Genomic DNA, 20,942 nt, shown 5'->3' on the forward strand with positions numbered 1-20,942 from the left:
TGGGCCTGAATCCATTCGGGCCTACATGTCAAAGCCGCGGCCTGAACGCTCTTCAGCAAGGCATCCATACTGCTTGTTCAGTCTTTAAGTCCAGGACAAAGGAATGACACTTTAACATGGGACCTATTTCTTATATGGCCCCTGCCCCCATCTCTCCTCCTGCTCGCCCACCACCACATTCCTTAGGTAAAAACCCCCATCCCTTACTCCTTAACCCTTTCCTGGATCTATCACTGCCTCAGTCATGTACGTTACGTCTATCTGCCTTCACTCTGCTGGACAAGAGAAGTGGTACTGTGCAGTGTATATATACAGAATAATACAGATACTGAGGATTACACCCATTATACAGGACAGGAGAAGTGGTACTGTGCAGTGGCAGTGTATATATACAGAATAATACAGATACTGAGGATTACACCCAGTATACAGGACAGGAGAAGTGGTACTGTGCAGTGGCAGTGTATATATACAGAATAATACAGATACTGAGGATTACATCCAGTATACAGGACAGTAGAAGTGGTACTGTGCAGGGTACATATACAGAATAATACAGACACTGAGGATTACACCCAGTATACAGGACAGGAGAAGTGGTACTGTGCAGTGTATATATACAGAATAATACAGATACTGAGGATTACACCCAGTATACAGGACAGGAGAAGTGGTACTGTGCAGTGTATATATACAGAATAATACACATACTGAGGATTACACCCAGTATACAGGACAGGAGAAGTGGTACTGTGCAGTGTATATATACAGAATAATACAGATACTGAGGATTACACCCAGTATACAGGACAGGAGAAGTGATACTGTGCAGTGTATATATACAGAATAATACAGATACTGAGGATTACACCCAGCATACAGGACAGGAGAAGTGGTACTGCGCAGTGTACATATACAGAATAATACAAATACTGAGGATTACACCCAGTATACAGGACAGGAGAAGTGGTACTGTGCAGGGTATATATACAGAATAATACAAATACTGAGGATTACACCCAGTATACAGGACAGGAGAAGTGGTACTGTGCAGTGTATGTATACAGAATAATACAGGTACTGAGGATTACACCCAGTATACAGGACAGGAGAAGTGGTACTGTGCAGTGTATATATACAGAATAATACAGATACTGAGGATTACACCCAGTATACAGGACAGGAGAAGTGGTACTGTGCAGTGGCAGTGTATATATACAGAATAATACAGATACTGAGGATTACACCCAGTATACAGGACAGGAGAAGTGGTACTGTGCAGTGTATATATACAGAATAATACAGATACTGAGGATTACACCCAGTATACAGGACAGGAGAAGTGGTACTGTGCAGTGTATATACACAGAATAATACAGATACTAAGGATTGCACCCAGTATACAGGACAAGAGAAGTGGTACTGTGCAGTGTATATATACAGAATAATACAGATACTGAGGATTACACCCAGTATACAGGACAGGAGAAGTGGTACTGTGCAGTGGCAGTGTATATATACAGAATAATACAGATACTGAGGATTACACCCAGTATACAGGACAGGAGAAGTGGTACTGTGCAGTGGCAGTGTATATATACAGAATAATACAGATACTGAGGATTACATCCAGTATACAGGACAGTAGAAGTGGTACTGTGCAGGGTACATATACAGAATAATACAGACACTGAGGATTACACCCAGTATACAGGACAGGAGAAGTGGTACTGTGCAGTGTATATATACAGAATAATACAGATACTGAGGATTACACCCAGTATACAGGACAGGAGAAGTGGTACTGTGCAGTGTATATATACAGAATAATACACATACTGAGGATTACACCCAGTATACAGGACAGGAGAAGTGGTACTGTGCAGTGTATATATACAGAATAATACAGATACTGAGGATTACACCCAGTATACAGGACAGGAGAAGTGATACTGTGCAGTGTATATATACAGAATAATACAGATACTGAGGATTACACCCAGCATACAGGACAGGAGAAGTGGTACTGCGCAGTGTACATATACAGAATAATACAAATACTGAGGATTACACCCAGTATACAGGACAGGAGAAGTGGTACTGTGCAGGGTATATATACAGAATAATACAAATACTGAGGATTACACCCAGTATACAGGACAGGAGAAGTGGTACTGTGCAGTGTATGTATACAGAATAATACAGGTACTGAGGATTACACCCAGTATACAGGACAGGAGAAGTGGTACTGTGCAGTGTATATATACAGAATAATACAGATACTGAGGATTATATCCAGTATACAGGACAGGAGAAGTGGTACTGTGCAGTGTATATATACAGAATAATACAGATACTGAGGATTACACCCAGTATACAGGACAGGAGAAGTGGTACTGTGCAGGGTATATATACAGAATAATACAGATACTGAGGATTACACCCAGTATACAGGACAGGAGAATTGGTACTGTACAGTGTATATATACAGAATAATTGGTGACAGACAGACACGCATAGGGAGGTTAGGGAACAGCCTCAGGTGATTGTAGGAGGTGACCCTGCTGCCCACTGCCTAGGGCCTTGAATCGTGCTCCCGATGTATCCTGTTCGCTGCACCATTCACCACGGAATCTCGGTGGTCACCACGTGAATAATTTCAATTAGAGCCTTCACTGGTAAATCATTGTATTACCCTATACACTGTGTATAATCTCACTGGTGATCACTGCATTACCTGTACAGTATATACAGAGCTCCTGTGTATGTCACTTTATTACATGTACACTGACATTATACACTATAAACAGAGGTCCTGTGTATGTCACTCTATTACTTGTACACTGATATTATAAACTATATGCAGAGCTCCTGTGTATGTCACTCTGATACATGTACACTGACATTATACACTACACACAGAGCTCCTGTGTATGTCTCTATTATATATACACTGACATTATACACTATATGCAGAGCTCCTGTGTATGTCACTATGATACATGTACACTGACATTATACACTATGTGCAGAGCTCCTGTGTATGTCACTCAATCACATGTACACTGACATTATATATTATATGCAGAGCTCCTGTGTATATCACTCTGTTACATGTACACTGACATTATACACTATATGCAGAGCTCCTGTGTATGTCAGTTACATGTACACTGACATTATACACTATATGCAGAGCTCCTGTGTATGTCACTCTGTTACAGGTACACTCACATTATACACTATATACTGAGCTCCTGTGTATGTCACTCTATTACATGTACATTGACATTATACACCATATGCAGAGCTCCTGTGTATGTCAGTCTATTACATGTACACTGACATTATACACTATATACAGAGCTCCTGTGTATGTCACTCTATTACATGTATACTGACATTATACACTATATGCAGAGCTTCTGTGTATGTCAGTCTATTACATGTACACTGACATACACTATATGCAGAGCTCCTGTGTATGTCACTCTATTACATGTACACTGACATTATACACTATATACAGAGCTCCTGTGTATGTCACTCTATTACATGTACACTGACATTATACACTATATGCAGAGCTCCTGTGTATGTCACTCTGTTACATGTATACTGACATTATACACTACACACAGAGCTCCTGTGTACAGTCAGGGCCAGAAATATTTGGACAGTGACATAAGTTTTGTTATTTTAGCTGTTTACAAAAACATGTTCAGAAATACAATTCTATATATAATATGGGCTGAAGGTGCACACTCCCAGCTGCAATATGAGAGTTTTCACATCCAAATCGGAGAAAGGGTTTAGGAATCATAGCTCTGTAATGCATAGCCTCCTCTTTTTCAAGGGACCAAAAGTAATTGGACAAGGGACTCTAAGGGCTGCAATTAACTCTGAAGGCGTCTCCCTTGTTAACCTGTAATCAATGAAGTAGTTAAAAGGTCTGGGGTTGATTACAGGTGTGTGGTTTTGCATTTGGAAGCTGTTGCTGTGACCAGACAACATGCGGTCTAAGGAACTCTCAATTGAGGTGAAGCAGAACATCCTGAGGCTGAAAAAAAAGAAAAAATCCATCAGAGAGATAGCAGACATGCTTGGAGTAGCAAAATCAACAGTCGGGTACATTCTGAGAAAAAAGGAATTGACTGGTGAGCTTGGGAACTCAAAAAGGCCTGGGCGTCCACGGATGACAACAGTGGTGGATGATCGCCGCATACTTTCTTTGGTGAAGAAGAACCCGTTCACAACATCAACTGAAGTCCAGAACACTCTCAGTGAAGTAGGTGTATCTGTCTCTAAGTCACCAGTAAAGAGAAGACTCCATGAAAGTAAATACAAAGGGTTCACATCTAGATGCAAACCATTCATCAATTCCAAAAATAGACAGGCCAGAGTTACATTTGCCGAAAAACACCTCATGAAGCCAGCTCAGTTCTGGAAAAGTATTCTATGGACAGATGAGACAAAGATCAACCTGTACCAGAATGATGGGAAGAAAAAAGTTTGGAGAAGAAAGGGAACAGCACATGATCCAAGGCACACCATATCCTCTGTAAAACATGGTGGAGGCAACGTGATGGCATGGGCATGCATGGCTTTCAATGGCACTGGGTCACTTGTGTTTATTGATGACATAACAGCAGACAAGAGTAGCCGGATTAATTCTGAAGTGTACAGGGATATACTTTCAGCCCAGATTCAGCCAAATGCCGCAAAGTTGATCGGACGGCGCTTCATAGTACAGATGGACAATGACCCCAAGCATACAGCCAAAGCTACCCAGGAGTTCCTGAGTGCAAAAAAGTGGAACCTTCTGCAATGGCCAAGTCAATCACCAGATCTTAACCCAATTGAGCATGCATTTCACTTGCTCAAATCCAGACTTAAGACGGAAAGACCCACAAACAAGCAAGACCTGAAGGCTGCGGCTGTAAAGGCCTGGCAAAGCATTAAGAAGGAGGAAACCCAGCGTTTGGTGATGTCCATGGGTTCCAGACTTAAGGCAGTGATTGCCTCCAAAGGATTCGCAACAAAATATTGAAAATAAAAATATTTTGTTTGGGTTTGGTTTATTTGTCCAATTACTTTTGACCTCCTAAAATGTGGAGTGTTTGTAAAGAAATGTGACAATTCCTACAATTTCTATCAGATATTTTTGTTCAAACCTTCAAATTAAACGTTACAATCTGCACTTGAATTCTGTTGTAGAGGTTTCATTTCAAATCCAATGTGGTGGCATGCAGAGCCCAACTCGCGAAAATTGTGTCACTGGCCAAAGATTTCTGGACCTAACTGTATGTCACTCTGATACATGTACACTGACATTATATAATATATACAGAGCTCCTGTGTATGTCACTCTGAAACATGTACACTGACATTTTGCACTATATACAGAGCTCCTGTGTATGTCACTCTGATACATGTACACTGACATTATACACTATATACAGAGCTTCTGTGTATGTCACTCTATTACATGTACACTGACATTATACACTATATGCAGAGCTCCTGTGTATGTCACTCTATTACTTGTACACTGACATTATAAACTATATGCAGAGCTCCTGTGTATGTCACTCTGTTACATGTACACTGACATTATACACTATATGCAGAGCTCCTGTGTATGTCACACTATTACATGTACACTGACAATATACACTATATGCAGAGCTCCTGTATATGTCACTCTATTACTTGTACACTGATATTATAAACTATATGCAGGGCTCCTGTGTATGTCACTCTATTACATGTACACTGACATTATACACTATATGTAGAGCTCCTGTGTATGTCACTCTATTACATATACACTGACATTATACACTATATGCAGAGCTCCTGTGTATGTCACTCTATTACATGTACACTCACATTATACACTACACACAGAGCTCCTGTGTATGTCACTCTGATACATGTACACTGACATTATATAATATTTACAGAGCTCCTGTGTATGTCACTCTGATACATGTACACTGACATTATACACTATATGCAGAGCTCCTGTATATGTCACTCAATCACATGTACACTGACATTATATACTATATGCAGAGCTCCTGTGTATGTCACTCTGATACATGTACACTGACATTATACACTATATTCAGAGCTCCTGTGTATGTCACTCAATCACATGTACACTGACATTATGCACTATATACAGAGCTCCTGTGTATGTCACTCTGTTACATGTCTACTGACATACACTATATGCAGAGCTCCTGTGTATGTCACTCTGATACATGTACACTCACATTATACACTACACACAGAGCTCCTGTGTATGTCACTCTGTTACATGTACACTCACATTATACACTACACACAGAGCTCCTGTGTATGTCACTCAATCACATGTACACTGACATTATACACTATATACAGAGCTCCTGTGTATGTCACTCTATTACATGTACACTGACATTATATAATATATACAGAGCTCCTGTGTATGTCACTCTGAAACATGTACACTGACATTTTGCACTATATACAGAGCTCCTGTGTATGTCACTCTGATACATGTACACTGACATTATACACTATATACAGAGCTTCTGTGTATGTCACTCTATTACATGTACACTGACATTATACACTATATGCAGAGCTCCTGTGTATGTCACTCTATTACTTGTACACTGACATTATAAACTATATGCAGAGCTCCTGTGTATGTCACTCTGTTACATGTACACTGACATTATACACTATATGCAGAGCTCCTGTGTATGTCACACTATTACATGTACACTGACAATATACACTATATGCAGAGCTCCTGTATATGTCACTCTATTACTTGTACACTGATATTATAAACTATATGCAGGGCTCCTGTGTATGTCACTCTATTACATGTACACTGACATTATACACTATATGTAGAGCTCCTGTGTATGTCACTCTATTACATATACACTGACATTATACACTATATGCAGAGCTCCTGTGTATGTCACTCTATTACATGTACACTCACATTATACACTACACACAGAGCTCCTGTGTATGTCACTCTGATACATGTACACTGACATTATATAATATTTACAGAGCTCCTGTGTATGTCACTCTGATACATGTACACTGACATTATACACTATATGCAGAGCTCCTGTATATGTCACTCAATCACATGTACACTGACATTATATACTATATGCAGAGCTCCTGTGTATGTCACTCTGATACATGTACACTGACATTATACACTATATTCAGAGCTCCTGTGTATGTCACTCAATCACATGTACACTGACATTATGCACTATATACAGAGCTCCTGTGTATGTCACTCTGTTACATGTCTACTGACATACACTATATGCAGAGCTCCTGTGTATGTCACTCTGATACATGTACACTCACATTATACACTACACACAGAGCTCCTGTGTATGTCACTCTGTTACATGTACACTCACATTATACACTACACACAGAGCTCCTGTGTATGTCACTCAATCACATGTACACTGACATTATACACTATATACAGAGCTCCTGTGTATGTCACTCTATTACATGTACACTGACATTATACACTATATGCAGAGCTCCTGTGTATGTCAGTTACATGTACACTGACATTATACACTATATGCAGAGATCCTGTGTATGTCACTACGATACATGTACACTGACAATATATATTATATGCAGAGCTCCTGTGTATGTCACTCTGTTACATGTACACTGACATTATACACTATATGCAGAGCTCCTGTGTATGTCAGTTACATGTACACTAACATTATACACTATAAACAGAGCTCCTGTGTATGTCACTCTATTACATGTACACTGACATTATACACTATATGCAGAGCTCCTGTGTATGTCACTCTATTACATGTATACTGACATTATACACTATATGTAGGGCTCCTGTGTATGTCACTCTATTACATGTACACTGACATTATACACTATATGCAGAGCTCCTGTGTATGTCACTCTGTTACATGTACACTCACATTATACACTACACACAGAGCTCCTGTGTATGTCACTCAATCACATGTACACTGACATTATACACTATATACAGAGCTCCTGTGTATGTCACTCTATTACATGTACATTGACATTATACACTATATGCAAAGCTCCTGTGTATGTCACTCTATTACATATACACTGACATTATACACTATATGCAAAGCTCCTGTGTATGTCACTCTATTACATATACACTGACATTATACACTATATGCAGAGCTCCTGTTTATGTCACTCTATTACATGTACATTGACATTATACACTATATACAGAGCTCCTGTGAATGTCACTCTGTTACATGTATGCTTACATTATACACTATATACAGAGTGTGGAGACACGGGGCTCAGTGGGTGCTCTCGTCCACTAAAACCCGCCGCCTTTAGAAAGACAGCGTGGCTCAGGGCTCATCCCAACTGAACGCCAGCCTCCTTAACCGTGGGCGTAACACTACTCAGACAACACAGGGTGAGGGAACCACAATAATTAGACTTTATTGGATCCCCAAACAATTAACGGCACATAACACATAACCAGCAAAACACACAAATGTAACAGGCAACAGAGTCTCACCCTTCCGCTGGCTCACCAGGGATTTAGAATGTCCATGCCTCACAGGTTCCAAGCTGTCTGAGGTCTGCAAAGTCTGTAACAGGTGACTGAACTGTCCCAACCTGCGTGTCCTCCTTAGGTAGTCCTGGTTTGATGTTAAATTCCTGGCAGCCGAAGTCGAAATCCCTAGGCTGTGGATATGGTTTCCAACCGGGTCCGGAGTCCCTAGATTGAAGCCATAAGATGTCCTGATCCTCTAGTCAGCTCCAAAGAGCTTAGACTGGATCAATCAACCTTCATCAACCCTGGTGGCTTAAAGAAGTCCCTTTTAATACCCATAACCTTCCCTTAGGATACACTGCGTCCTCATCAATTGGTTGGACAAGATTGCTTCTCCCATTGGAGGAATTTCAAGCTGCATGGATAATGTTCATTTAAATGATGTGAATAGAAAGACTTAGTATATCTACATGGAGTCGGCAAGTCACCGACTAGACAATGGCTACTAAGGTAATTACATTATCAATACACAACTACAATACAATGGTTACTGGAAATGTCTGGAGAACAATACGTCTGGCTTTCAGTGGCCAACACAATTACATTGAGTCAACAAGAGTCTTGTAGAAACAATGAGGGACTTCTCCCCCATGTATAGACAATCTATCATGCTGTCTGGCTGGATTTTAAGAAACTTTAACCCATGAGAGTCCATGTCGTCACATTCCTCCCCCTTCTTAATATTAGCCAGACATGATAGGCTTCTGATCATCCTTCTCCTCTTGACGGCATTGTCCTTTTTAATGGTGAGGTCAGCAACAGAGGCTCGCATCTATACACCTCCCCCTGATTACCTCCCCCAAGTTGAGCAGCCATATTGTGGACAAGCACTAAGGTGGGGTCCATGAGTTGGGCCTGCACAAATCTCCCACTATCAATCCTCCCCAGTCAATAGCCACAGTGTGGTTAGGCTTACTCACGGTTCTTGGCTCAGAAGTGGATGATGGAGACCGGGAATGCAAACCATCCCTGGAAAAGATGTTAGAAAGATCCACATCAGGGTCCTGCTTGGCTTGGAGGTGGGTGATGCCTGCTTCAAACTGACTGGATAGTCCTTGTCCTAGGTCATTCTCCAAAATGACTGGTGTGAGCAGGTAATTCACAAGCCCCACTTTCACTTCCCTTTGAGTGGTATCCGAAACAACAGGCTTGGTGGGGCCATCTATGAACCCCACTTCAACTTCCTCCTGGCTAGAACCCGAAACAACAGGTGTGGGGAGGCTGTCCATAAACTCCATATGGACCTCTTCCTGGTCAGACCCAAAGTAACTGGTGTGGGGACGGTGTCCATAAGCTCCACATCAGCCTTGCTCTGATTAGTCTCCAGAATGACAGGTGTGGGGAGACTGTTCACAAGTCTCACATCAACCTCTCCCTGGTCCTTTCCCGAAATAACTGGTGTGGGGACGGTGTCCATAAGCTCCACATCAGCCTTGCTCTGGTCAGTCTCCACAATGTCAGGAATGGGGAGGCTGTTCACAATCCCCACATCGATCACTTCCCGGTTGGTTCCCAAAATACCAGGTGTGGGGAGGCTGTCCACAAGCTCCACCTCGACCTCTCACTGGTCGGTCCTTAGGTCCAACTGCACACATGCCAGAGGGACGTCTGAGCGCTGGCCCTCAGTCAGGGAGATGGATAATTGGGAATCTGGTAAAGGGTCTTCTGGGGAAACAATAACTGGGCTTACCAGAGTGATGGAAGATCCAATGTCTCGAAGTCCCTGAGCCTGTATATCACCCACCTTCACCGTCTGGATGTGGGGATGGAGGTTGGCTGGTGTACGGTGTCCGGCCTGCCGTAGGGTGTGGACTGGATAAACCACTTCCTCAGCTATTGGTGTTTCTTGGGAGTAGCATTCTTCAGGTCTCGTTGGTTCATCTCGGCATATGTTGACTGGTTGGAGTGGCAGATGGGCTCCAAGCATGCGGCCTCGGTTTTGGAGACAATCTTTATCTATATGTCCATTGCGCCCACATGTATAACAGCGCCATAGATTGGGCGAGTCACAGGCCCTGTTTGTAGTCCTTTGTTTTGGCGCAGCTTCTGCTGGGTAGCGGGACCATCCTTCTCGACCGGCTGGTGTTAGCAGTACTGCAGCTGGAATCCCATAAACATATTCCAGAACATAAGCCCTCTCTTCTCTTGAGGATCTAGGCCCCAATGCATCCAACAACGCTGTGGCTTGGGCCATTTTGGACAAAGTTGATTCCCGATTGTCACTAGATCCATGATGTGGCACATAGTGTAAATCCTCTGGGTCAATATCGGCGGGATCCTCATCATCCTCTGCATCATTCTGGGCATCCCAACGGACTAATTTCCGGATCAAGTCCGACCGAGTCTCAGCGTTCCAGTAGATAATCTTTCACCTCTGGCACAGATCCTGTAGCATCCATTTACTGCAGTGGTTGTAACTCCTCTCTGGTCATTGTCCCATGGCTGAGCTGGTGGGGTTGGACATGGCAGCGTCCGGAACCTGAATGCCTCCCCTATGGCCTGCTGGGTATGCTTATGTGCCTCCCTGGTTGTTGAGCCCTGGACGGTGTCCACGAACACCAGTCCGCTGCAGCTCCCCTGGGTAAACCAGGCTGAGTAGTATCCCACTGCTGCCACCAATTGTGGAGACATGGGGCTCAGTGGGTGCTCTCGTCCACTAAAACCCGCCGCCTTCAGAAAGACAGCGTGGCTCAGGGCTCATCCCAACTGAACGCCGGCCTCCTTAACCGTGGGCGTAACACTACTCAGACAACACAGGGTGAGGGAACCACAATAATTAGACTTTATTGGATCCCCAAACAATTAACGGCACATAACACATAACCAGCAAAACACACAAATGTAACAGGCAACAGAGTCTCACCCTTCCGCTGGCTCACCAGGGATTTAGAATGTCCATGCCTCACAGGTTCCAAGCTGTCTGAGGTCTGCAAAGTCTTGAACAGGTGACTGAACTGTCCCAACCTGAGTATCCTCCTTAGGTAGTCCTGGTTTGATGTTAAAATCCTGGCAGCCGGAGTCGAAATCCCTAGGCTGTGGATATGGTCTCCAACCGGAACCGGGGTCCCTAGATTGAAGCCATAAGATATCCTGATCCTCTAGTCAGCTCCAAAGAGCTTAGACTGGATCCATCAACTTTCATCAACCCTAGTGGCTTAAAGAAGTCCCTTTTTATATCCATAACCTTCCCTTAGGATACACTGCATCCTCATCAATTGGTTGGACAAGATTGCTTCTCCCATTGGATGAATTTCAAGCTGCATGGATAATGTTCATTTAAATGATGTGCATAGAAAGACTCAGTATATCTACATGGAGTCGGCAAGTCACCGACTAGACAATGGCTACTAAGGTAATTACATTATCAATACACAACTACAATACAATGGTTACTGGAAATGTCTGGAGAACAATACGTCTGGCTTTCAGTGGCCAACACAATTACATTGAGTCAACAAGAGTCTTGTAAAAACAATGAGGGACGTCTCCCCCGTCTATAGACAATCTATCGTGCTGTCTGGCTGGATTTTAAGAAACTTTAACCCATGAGAGTCCATGTCGTCACACAGAGCTCCTGTGTATGTCAGTCTATTACATGTACACTCACATTATACACTACACACAGAGCTCCTGTGTATGTCACTCTGATACATGTACACTGACATTATATAATATATACAGAGCTCCTGTGTATGTCACTCTGAAACATGTACACTGACATTATATACTATATGCAGAGCTCCTGTATATGTCACTCTGTTACATGTACACTGACATTATACACTATATGCAGAGCTCCTGTGTATGTCACTCTGTTACATGTACACTGACATTATACACTATATGCAGAGCTCCTGTGTATGTCACTCTGTTACATGTACATTGACATTATACACTATATGCAGAGCTCCTGTGTATGTCACTCTGTTACATGTACACTGACATTATACACTATATGCAGAGCTTCTGTGTATGTCACTGATGCATGTACACTGACATTATACACTATATGCAGAGCTCCTGTGTATGTCACTCTGATACATGTACACTGACATTATGCACTATATACAGAGCTCCTGTGTATGTCACTCTATTACATGTACACTGACATTATACACTATATACAGAGCTCCTGTGTGTCACTCTGATACATGTACCCTGACATTTTGCACTATATACAGAACTCCTGTGTATGTGACTCTGATACATGTACACTGACATTATACACTATATGCAGAGCTCCTGTGTATGTCACTCAATCACTTGTACACTGACATTATATACTATATGCAGAGCTCCTGTGTACGTCACTCTATTACATGTACACTGACATTTTGCACTATATACAGAACTCCTGTGTATGTGACTCTGATACATGTACACTGACATTATACACTATGTGCAGAGCTCCTGTGTATGTCACTCAATCACTTGTACACTGACATTATATACTATATGCAGAGCTCCTGTGTATGTCACTCTGATACATGTACACTGACATTTTGCACTATATACAGAACTCCTGTGTATGTGACTCTGATACATGTACACTGACATTATACACTATATGCAGAGCTCCTGTGTATGTCACTCAATCACATGTACACTGACATTATATACTATATGCAGAGCTCCTGTGTATGTCACTCTGTTACATGGACAGTGACATTATACACTACATGCAGAGCTCCTGTGTATGTCACTCTGATACAACATGTATACTGACATTTTGCACTATATACAGAGCTCCTGTGTATGTCACTCTGATACATGTACACTGACATTATATACTATTTACAGAGCTCCTGTGTATGTCACTGTTACATGTACACTGACATTATACACTATATGCAGAGCTCCTGTGTATGTCACTCTGTTACATATACACTGACATTATACACTACATGCAGAGCTCCTGTGTATGTCACTCTGATACATGTACACTGACATTATATACTATTTACAGAGCTCCTGTGTATGTCACTGTTACATGTACACTGACATTATACACTATATGCAGAGCTCCTGTGTATGTCACTCTGTTACATATACACTGACATTATACACTATATGCAGAGCTCCTGTGTATGTCACTCAATCACATGTACACTGACATTATATACTATATGCAGAGCTCCTGTGTATGTCACTCTGTTACATGGACAGTGACATTATACACTACATGCAGAGCTCCTGTGTATGTCACTCTGATACAACATGTATACTGACATTTTGCACTATATACAGAGCTCCTGTGTATGTCACTCTGATACATGTACACTGACATTATATACTATTTACAGAGCTCCTGTGTATGTCACTGTTACATGTACACTGACATTATACACTATATGCAGAGCTCCTGTGTATGTCACTCTGTTACATATACACTGACATTATACACTATATGCAGAGCTCCTGTGTATGTCACTCAATCACATGTACACTGACATTATATACTATATGCAGAGCTCCTGTGTATGTCACTCTGTTACATGGACAGTGACATTATACACTACATGCAGAGCTCCTGTGTATGTCACTCTGATACAACATGTATACTGACATTTTGCACTATATACAGAGCTCCTGTGTATGTCACTCTGATACATGTACACTGACATTATATACTATTTACAGAGCTCCTGTGTATGTCACTGTTACATGTACACTGACATTATACACTATATGCAGAGCTCCTGTGTATGTCACTCTGTTACATGTACACTCCCATTATACACTACATACAGAGCTCCTGTGTATGTCACTCTATTATATATACACTGACATTATACACTATATGCAGAGCTCCTGTGTATGTCACTCTGTTACATATACACTGACATTATACACTACATGCAGAGCTCCTGTGTATGTCACTCTGATATATGTACACTGACATTATGCACTATACACAGAGCTCCTATTTATGTCACTCAATCACATGTACACTGACATTATACACTATATAGAGAGCTCCTGTGTATGTCACTCAATCACATGTACACTGACATTTTGCACTATATACAGAGCTCCTGTGTATGTGACTCTGATACATGTACACTGACATTATACACTATATGCAGAGTGTGGAGACACGGGGCTCAGTGGGTGCCCTCGTCCACTAAAACCCGCCGCCTTTAGAAAGACAGCGTGGCTCAGGGCTCATCCCAACTGAACGCCGGCCTCCTTAACCGTGGGCGTAACACTACTCAGACAACACAGGGTGAGGGAACCAGAATAATTAGACTTTATTGGATCCCCAAACAATTAACGGCACATAACACATAACCAGCAAAACACACAAATGTAATAGGCAACAGAGTCTCACCCTTCCGCTGGCTCACCAGGGATTTAGAATGTCCTTGCCTCAGAGGTTCCAGGGCCGCTTACTCCAATCCAGCAGCACCCCGCTTTTGGCAGGCACCCACCGAGAAAGGAATAACGCCAGATTTAGGAAGCTGGCTGAGGTCTGCAAAGTCTGTTCCAGGTGACTGAAGTGTCCCAACCTGAGTGTCCTCCTTAGGTAGTCCTGTATGATGTTAAAATCCTGGCAGCCGGAGTCGAAATCCCTAGGCTGTGGAAATGGTCTCCAACCGGGACCGGAGTCCCTAGATTAAAGCCACAGGGTATACTGATTCTTTAGTCAGCTCCTAAGAGCTTAGACTGGATCCATCAGCATCCATCAACCACCTGGTGGCTTAAAGAAGTCCCTTTTATAGCCGTAACCTTCCCTTAGGATACACTGCGTCCTCATCGATTGGTTGGACAAGATTGCTTCTCCCATTGGATGAATTTCAAGCTGCATGGATAATGTTCATTTAAATGATGTGCATAGAAAGCCTCAGTATATCTACATGGAGTCGGCAAGTCACCCACTAGACAATGGCTACTAAGGTAATTACATTATCAATTCACAACTACAATACAATGAATGCTCCAAAGGGTCTGGTATCAAACAATAGATAAGCAAACATGAGTTACCATGCAGTAGAACAATACGTCTGGCTTTCAGTGGCCAACACAATTACATTGAGTCAACACGAGTCTTGTAAAAACAATGAGGGACTTCTCCCCTGTCTATAAACAATCTATCATGCTGTCTGGCTGAATTTTAAGAAACTTTAACCCATGAGAGTCCATGTCGTCACACAGAGCTGCTGTGTATATCACTCTGTTACATGGACACAGACATTATACACTACTTGCAGAGCTCCTGTGTATGTCACTCTGATACAACATGTACACTGACATTATACACTATATGCAGAGCTCCTGTGTATGTCACTCTGATACATGTACACTGACATTATACACTATATGCAGAGCTCCTGTGCATGTCACTCTGTTACATGGACACTGACATTATACACTACATGCAGAGCTCCTGTGTATGTCACTCTGATACAACATGTACACTGACATTATACACTATATGCAGAGCTCCTGTGTATGTCACTCTATTACTTGTACACTGACATTATAAACTATATGCAGAGCTCCTGTGTATGTCACTCTAATAAATGTACACTGACATTATACACTATATGCAGAGCTCCTGTGTATGTCACTCTATTACATATACACTGACATTATACACTATATGCAGAGCTCCTGTGTATGTCACTCTGTTGCATGTACACTGACATTATACACTATATGCAGAGCTCCTGTGTATGTCACTCTGATACATGTACACTGACATTTATGCACTGTATACAGATCTCCTATTTATGTCACTCTGATACATGTACACTGACATTATGCACTATATACAGAGCTCCTGTGTATGTCAGTTACATGTACACTGACATTATACACTATATGCAGAGCTCCTGTGTATGTCACTCTGATACATGTACACTGACATTTATGCACTGTATACAGATCTCCTATTTATGTCACTCTGATACATGTACACTGACATTATGCACTATATACAGAGCTCCTGTGTATGTCAGTTACATGTACACTGACATTATACACTATATGCAGAGATCCTGTGTATGTCACTCTGTTACATGTACACTGACATTATACACTATATGCAGAGCTCCTGTGTATGTCACTCTGTTACATGTACACTGACATTATACACTATATGCAGAGCTCCTGTGTATGTCACTCTGATACATGTACACTGACATTTATGCACTGTATACAGATCTCCTATTTATGTCACTCTGATACATGTACACTGACATTATGCACTATATACAGAGCTCCTGTGTATGTCAGTTACATGTACACTGACATTATACACTATATGCAGAGCTCCTATGTCACTCTGTTACATGTATACTGACATCATACACTATATACAGAGCTCCTGTGTATGTCACTCTGTTGCATGTACACTTACATTATACACTATATACAGAGCTCCCGTGTATGTCACTCTATTACATGTACACTCACATTATACACTACACACAGAACTCCTGTGTATGTCACTCAATCACATGTACACTGACATTATACACTATATACAGAGCTCCTGTGTATGTCACTCTATTACATGTACACTGACATTATATACTATATACAGAGCTCCTGTGTATGTCACTCTGATACATATACACTGACATTTTGCACTATATACAGAGCTCCTGTGTATGTTACTCTGATACATGTACACTGACATTATACACTATATGCAGAGCTCCTGTGTATGTCACTCAATCACATGTACACTGACATTATATACTATATGCAGAGTTCCTGTGTATGTCACTGTTACATGTACACTGACATTATACACTATATGCAGAGCTCCTGTGTATGTCACTCTGTTACATGTACACTGACATTATACACTATATGCAGAGCTCCTGTATATGTCAGTTACATGTACACTGACATTATACACTATATGCAGAGCTCCTGTGTATGTCACTCTATTACATGTACACTGACATTATACACTATATGCAGAGCTCCTCTGTATGTCACTCTATTACATGTACACTGACATTATATACTATATACAGAGCTCCTGTGTATGTCACTCTGATACATGTACACTGACATTATACACTATATGCAGAGCTCCTGTGTATGTCACTCAATCACATGTACACTGCCATTATATACTACGGTATATGCAGAGCTCCTGTGTATGTCACTGTTACATGTACACTGACATTATGCACTATATACAGAGCTCCTGTGTATGTCACTCTGTTACATGTATAATGACTTCATACACTGAAGAAAAAACAAAAAGCCAGCACTAAATGTGCACTTCAGCACTAAAAATTCCAAACTGTACTTATTATAAAAATTTTGAGATTTTTGGCAAAAAATTGCAATTTCTTGAGCCACCCCGCCACGTCACGGCAAATCTCATTTGAGGCAGTCCTACACTAAAATATTTTTATAAAATGTGCCATACGGCCTCACATATGAATAGTAGAACTGCTCTTAGCAGCACTCACCTGGTCTATTTCAATCCCGTACCCATGACTGAGTCACGGCTGTGGGTGGGACAGGTCCAAGCAAATGCTGCATGAAGTAAATAGCCTGTGGACAAGGCCTGATGACAATGTGAACAGTCACCAACCGCCAAAATCTAGACAGGTGGAATACATCCCAAATTGGGGTGGATAGCAAGGTGGGGGTCAGCCACCGACCAATTCAATGAAGAAAAAACAAAAAGCCAGCACTAAATGTGCACTCCAGCACTAAACATTCCAAACTGTACTTATTATAAAAATGAGATTTGCAAATGAGATTTGCCGTGACGTGGCGGGGGGCTCAAGAAATTCCAATTTTTTGCCAAAAATCTCAAAATTTTATAATAAGTACAGTTTGGAATTTTTAGTGCTGGAGTGCACATTTGGTGCTGCCTTTTTGTTTTTTCTTCATTGAATTGGTCGGTGGTTGACCTCCACCTTGCTATGCACCCCAATTTGGGATGTATTCCACCTGTCTAGATTTTGGCGGTTGGTGACTGTACACATTCAGTCATCAGGCCTTGTCCACAGGCTTTTTACTTCATGCAGCATTTGCTTGGACCTGTCCCACCCACAGCCGTGACTCAGTCATGGGTACGGGATTGAAATAGACCAGGTGAGTGCTGCTAAGAGCAGTTCTACTATTCATATGTGAGGCCGTATGGCACATTTTATAAAAATATTTTAGTGTAGGACTGCCTCAAATGAGATTTGCCGTGACGTGGCAAGGTAGCTCAAGAAATTGCAATTTTTTGCCAAAAAACTCAAAATTTTATAATAAGTACAGTTTGGAATTTTTAGTGCTGGAGTGCACATTTGGTGCTGGCTTTTTGTTTTGACTTCATACACTATATACAGAGCTCCTGTGTATGTCACTTTGTTACATGTACACTCACATTATACACTATATGCAGAGCTCCTGTGTATGTCACTCAATCACATGTACACTGACATTATATACTATATGCAGAGCTCCTGTGTATGTCACTCTGTTACATGTACACTGACAGTATACACTATATACAGAGCTCCTGTGTATGTCACTGTTACATGTACACTGACATTATACACTCTATGCAGAGCTCCTGTGTATGTCACTCTATTACATGTACACTGACATTATACACTATATGCAGAGCTCCTGTGTATGACACTCTATTACATGTACACTGACATTATACACTTTATGCAGAGCTCCTGTGTATGTCAGTTACATGTACACTGACATTATACACTATATGCAGAGCTCCTGTGTATGTCACTCTATTACATGTACATTGACATTATACACTATATGCAGAGCTCCTGTGTATGTCACTCTATTACATGTACATTGACATTATACACTATATGCAGAGCTCCTGTGTATGTCACTCTATTACATGTACACTGACATTATACACTATATGCAGAGCTCCTGTGTATGTCACTCTGTTAGGCCTCTTTCACACGTCAGTGATTCTGGGACGTTTGTGCTTTTTTTTAAACGTACCAGAATCACTGACATACGCAGACCCATTATAATGAATGGGTCTGCTCACACGTCAGTGATTTTTCACTGCACGTGTCTCCGTGCAGCGTACCCGCGTGTGCGTGATTGCCGCACGGAGACATGTCCATTTTTTTCTGGCATCACTGATGTTCCACGGACCACGCAGTGGTGTGATCCGTGAAACACGTGCCAGAAAAAAACGTGCTTTTAAAATAAAAAACATTTTAACTCACCCGGCTCCAGCGACACTCTGTGCAGCCCGTGCAGCCTGCTGCTTCTGAGCCGGCTCATTATTGTCGCGCATATTCATGATGCACGACACAGCCGACCCGGAAGCAGCTGCTGCAGGGGTCAGCGCCGGCCGGATGCTGCACCGCGGGAGCGATCAGCACCACAGAGAGTGGGAGCGGGCACAGGTGAGTTGATTACTAAGTGCAATCACGGGCCACGGAGAACGGAGCCCGGATTGCACTTAGACAACCCACGTGTGCCGTGACGCAGGGACATGTGCGTGTTTTACACGCCAGTGAAAAACGTCAGTGTTTTTCACTGACGTGTGAAACGGGCCTTACATGTACACTGACATTATACACTATATGCAGAGCTCCCGTGTATGTCACTCTGTTACATGTACACTGACTTTATACACTATATACAGAGCAGAAGTGGAGTTTTTCTAGGAGTGGCGGTCAGACTGTAGGTTTGAAGGGTGGATGTGGAGCCTGGGCGGATTCACAAGGGGGCCCAAAAATATTGCCAGTACAGCGCCCTGAAATTCTTTGTGGCAGCCATGTGCTCTAGTAAAAGGGGCCCCGCCTGGCTGTGTTCACTCCTGAAGGGTCCACATATACTGCTCTTATTCAGGGTTCCCTTTCTGTAGGTGCTTGCTCCTGAAGGGCCCATATACTGCTCCTGTACAGGGGTCCCTTCTGTATCCGCTCCTGAAGGGCCCATATACTGCTCCTGTACAGGGGCCCCGTCTGTTTGTGTCCGATCCTGAAGGGCCCATATACTGCTCCTGTACAGGGGCCCCGTCTGTTTGTGTCCGCTCCTGAAGGGCCCATATACTGCTCCTGTACAGGGGCCCCGTCTGTTTGTGTCCGCTCCTGAAGGGCCCATATACTGCTCCTGTACAGGGGCCCCGTCTGTTTGTGTCCGCTCCTGAAGGACCCATATACTGCTCCTGTACAGGGGCCCCGTCTGTTTGTGACAGCTCCTGAAGGGCCCATATACTGCTCCTGTACAGGGGCCCCGTCTGTTTGTGACTGCTCCTGAAGGGCCCATATACTGCTCCTGTATAGGGGCCCCGTCTGTTTGTGACTGCTCCTGAAGGGCCCATATACTGCTCCTG

Source organism: Anomaloglossus baeobatrachus, chromosome 4 (genome assembly GCF_048569485.1).
Source record: "Anomaloglossus baeobatrachus isolate aAnoBae1 chromosome 4, aAnoBae1.hap1, whole genome shotgun sequence".
Lineage (NCBI taxonomy): Eukaryota > Metazoa > Chordata > Amphibia > Anura > Aromobatidae > Anomaloglossus > Anomaloglossus baeobatrachus.